Below are 4,578 nucleotides of genomic sequence, written 5' to 3'. Positions count from 1 at the left end.
TATTGGGGGGACATCTTGGGTAAGGGATACTAGAAAAATACCCCAATAAAGGTTGCTTCTAGAGCCTTGTAGGGAAAAATAATAGCCATGAAAAGCCATTCTTTGGGAAAATAGTAGCCATGCTCTGGAGACCAGACCTGCCAGTGGAGTGAGCCCCGGAACCTAGGATCCATTGGGATTTGTTATCTGTTAGTTTATGAAAGATCGTGAGCTTCTGATGAATAATTCTGATGGCCAAGTTATACTATAAATAAGAATTGAAACAGACAATACTGTTGCCCACAATCTCAAGGACATAAAATTGATCTATAAAAAATTTTTTAGGATTTTTTTTCAACAGATAGCACCATATCAAATTCTCATACTCTCTAAGCTACCTAGAAAGAAAAGCTTTCAAAATATAGGTATCAAGTGGGGAAAAAAAAAGTCACATAGGGATATTGTCATGACAAAAATCTGTGATAAAGAGAAACTGAGGCAACAAAATTCCAAGCATGTTCAATTTATTAGCAAGGCTAGCAATTGCCAGTAAATGGAATCCAAGTCTCCTCAGGAGCCAAGGATGACTCTGGGGTTTCACAGAGCTCTTTTATAGTCAATAAAAAAGAATACAAACTAACAATCAAAAGTTACAGAATCTTGAGTAAGGTAGATATTACTGATTCTCGATTGGCTGAAGTATGAAGCAATAACTTGAGGCAGGGACATTCTGGGAATAGGGAATTGAAAATGGGGAACTATTCAGGGAGTAGGGAACCAAGCTGATTTATAATAATAAGCTGCTGGGCGTTCTGGAGGAGTGGCAGTATCAGTCAGTAAATACCTTTTCTTTCCTATTAGTTAGAGAATAAGAAAGGTATGACAAGTAGGATGCTTAACATCATAAAAATCTGTGTCATACAAAGGGGCTGGTTAGGACTAGTTGAAAAGAGGAACTTAGCTCATCAGCTTATTTTTGTAGAAGCTCACTTTGCAGAAATAGGGGAAGTCAATGCCTTGCTATCCTGCACAGGGTCCTATACACACTTTTATTTCCTCATTACTAAATAATTTATCCTAATATGATTTATAAGAGCAAACTTGAAAATCAACTGATTAAAAGAAGTAATTGATCACAATTTCACCATATAGAATTCCCATCATCCTGTCTGTTATTAGGAGTATCTTAAAGATGTTCTCAGCGAACCCTCAGAAGAAAAGCTTATATCCCAATTCTTTTGTTCAGTTACAAAAAGCAGTTATTATATCCTCCTTGCAACAGGTTGTAGAAAATTAAATATAAGAGAATAATAGCAAGATAATTACTTATCACACCTTGCCTTATATTTCACTGAGAAAACTATGGCCATTCCCTGAGAGCTCTTTCTTCTCCTCTCCTTCTCATTTCACATCACCCAGATACCTCCTGCCACTATTTCCTTCTTGACTCCTCTCTTACATGGCGTGGCCGTTCTCTAGGACAATGGGCACCTGTCTACGTGCACAAGTGATCCTATTATCATCCCCTCTTCTCCAGCAGATTGGCCCTTTTATCCTCCCCACTCACTCATTTATCTTCAAGTTCTCCTTTTCTACTGGTTGCTTCTCTACTGCCTATGAGCTCTCACATGTCTCCCCCATCCTCTAAAAACCCCTCACTTGATCCATCCATCCCTGCTACCTAACCTGTAATCACTCTAACCCTAAATCATCACTGCCTGTACTCTCTTCCCTCCCCTACCTGGCTCCTTGGTGAGCCACTTCAACTCAACAATATCCTTGTTTCTCAAGTCCCTCGTCCTGTTATTCTATCCATGATCTTGCTTTGCTAAACCCCAGTCTTGGATTAGCCCTACCATCCTGTGTCTTTGCTCTTATTCTCTTATATGAAGCTAAATGAAGCTGGAGAAAATCGAGAAATTGTGCTGACTCCGTTCACTACCAATTTGTGTTATGTGATCCAAATTAGGCCCATACCACAGTGAGGCAATCCTTTATAACTCCTTAATCAATTCACTATCCTACTCACCACAGTGTCTTTTCAAAGCTTTTTCATTCCTCCTCAAGCATCTCATCGCTTCCCTTCCCTCCACCCTCTCAGCTGACAACCTTGCCTCATATTTCATTTGAAAAGATTGGGTCCATTTGCTGAGACCTCCCTCTTCTTACCTTCTCATCTCACATCACTCAGATACCTTTCTCCATTATCTCCTTCACCCCTTTCTCATACGAAGAGGTGGTCGTTCTTGTTAAAGCTAAATCTTCTATAATCACAAATGATCCTAATCCATCCTATCTTCTTCAGCAGATTGCCCCTTCTATCATCCCCCATTCCACTGACCTTCAATCTCTTCCTGTCTACCTGCTGCTTCCTTACTGCCTACAAACATGTCCATGTCTCCCATCCTTAAAAACCCCTCACCTGGTCCCTCAATCCCCACCAGCTATCATCCCATATCTGTCCTTCCTTTTGTGGCTGAACTCCTTGAAAAGGCTGTCTGCAGTTTATTCGTCCATTTTCTTTCCTTTTGCTATTTTTGTAACTTGGTAGTTTAGCTTTTGATCTCATCATTCAATTGAAATTGAGCTCTTTAAAGTTACTGGTGATCTTTTAATGGCCAAATCCTATGGCCTTTTCTCAGCCCGCATACTTCTTGACCTCTCTGCAGTCTTTGAAACTGTCAATCACACTTTTCTCCTGGATACTTTCTTTTCCCTAGGATTTTGTGACACTGCTTCCTCTTGGCTCTCCTTCTACCTGTCTGACTGCTTCTGCTCAGTCTCCTTTGGTGGATCTCCATTTAGATCATGACTAACAACCATGAATGTTCCTCAGTGTTCTATCCTGGACCCTCTCCTCTTTTCCCTCTATACTATTTCACTTGGTGATCTCAACAGCTCCCGTGGATTCCATTATCATCTTTATGCAGATGATTTTCAGATCTATTTGCCCTATCCTAATCTCTCTCAGTTATTATATATCCAACTGCCTATTGGATATCTGAACAGGATGTCTTGTAGACAACTAAAACTTGTATGTGTCCAGAACTGAACTCATGTTTTTTTTCCCTTCAAGCCTCCCCTCTTCCTGACTTTCTTGTTGCTATTAAGGGTACACTATTCTCCCCATCACCTAGGCTTGTGCTATTCTCAACTCCTCACTCTCTCTCATTCCGTATACCCCAAAGTTACCAAATCTTTTCATTTCTATCTTCATAACATTTCTTTTGTATACACTGCCCTCTTCCCCTCTAACACTACCCTCCTCCCTTAGTGCAGGCCCTCATCCCTTCAGGCCTGGATTATCGCAATTGTTCACATGTTTTTCAGTCATTTCCAAGTCATGATTGACTCTTCATGACCCCATTTGGGGTTTTCTTGGCAAAATACTGGAGTGGTTTGCCATTTCTTTCTCCAGCTCATTTTACAGACAAGGAAGCTGAGGCAAACAGGGGTAAATGACTTGCTTAGAGTTACACAGCTACTAAGAGGCCAGATTTGATCTCAGATCTTCCTGGCACTAGGCCTGGCACTCTATCCACTGTGCCACTTAGCTGCAACATGTTTCTGATTAATCTCTTTGTCTCAAATCTCTCCCCATTCAAGTACGTCCTCCATTTAGCAGTCAAGTTGATCTTTCTAAATGCAGGTTAATCGATATCACCCCCCTAACCTCCAGGACCAAATATAAAATCCTCTGTTTGCCTTTTAAAGCACTTTAGAAAAAATTTTTTAAGCAGACATAGCTCAATTTATTTGTTTATAAAAAACATCTATGTGGTTGCCACAGCAGCTGCCTGGGTCCTCTGGACAGACACTCGAGTGTGAGTCTTCACAAGATGGTTGGTGAATTCCTGATAGAGAGACTTAGTGAACACAGTCTCCTCCTGCAGGTCTGGGGTTAGATCACTGATTGTTTTGGAGATGGCATTGAAGGTAGCTTTAGCGAAGTTTCCCGGAGTGGCAGTACAGCCCCTTGCAGATGTGTGGCAGCCATCAATTCCAGCCATCATCAGGAGCTTCTTAGGCACAGGAGTTGAGACGATGCCAGCACCTCTAGGGGCGGGGATCAGGCGCACCAGAACTGATCCACATCGCCCAGTGACCTTGCAGGGCACTGTGTGAAGCTTGCCAATTTTGTTCCCCCGGTAGCCACGTCTCACAGGAACGATGGACAGCTTGGCCAGAATGATAGCATCATGAATAGCTGTGGCCACTTCCTTGGAGCACTTGACACCCAGGGCAACATGGCCATTGTACTCACCAGTGACCACAAAAGCCTTGAACCTGGTACATTGTCCAGCTCTAGTTTATTTTTGAACAGGCATTATCTTCAGAACCTCATGTTTCAATGAAGATCCCAGGAAGAAATCTATGATCTCAGACTCCTTGATAGGAAGGGAGAAAAGATAGATCTGTTCCAAAGACTTCATCTACATGTCCTTGACTAGCTGGTCCAGCTTAGTGACAGGAACCCACTCCTTGTCTTTGGCCTTTCCTCTCCGGGTCCCTACTTCGACTTTGGCCCCTACTACCAAAGCCACCTCAGAAGCCCCCAGGGCCTCCTTCTCCTCCTGCAGCACCAGTGTCATCTGCCAT

The 4,578-nt window shown here is 42.3% G+C and overlaps 1 pseudogene; it reads right to left on the bottom strand.

The window, feature by feature from the left end:
* Positions 1-3,734: 3,734 nt before the first annotated feature.
* On the bottom strand, positions 3,735-4,578 carry LOC110211704 (small ribosomal subunit protein uS5 pseudogene; annotated as a pseudogene).

This window comes from Phascolarctos cinereus, unplaced genomic scaffold (assembly GCF_003287225.1).
Source record: "Phascolarctos cinereus isolate Bilbo 61053 unplaced genomic scaffold, phaCin_HiC Scaffold_2;HRSCAF=192, whole genome shotgun sequence".
NCBI classification, from domain to species: Eukaryota; Metazoa; Chordata; class Mammalia; order Diprotodontia; family Phascolarctidae; genus Phascolarctos; species Phascolarctos cinereus.
The sequence above is the reverse complement of the archived record's forward strand: the minus strand, read 5'-3'. Positions and strand labels throughout refer to the sequence as shown.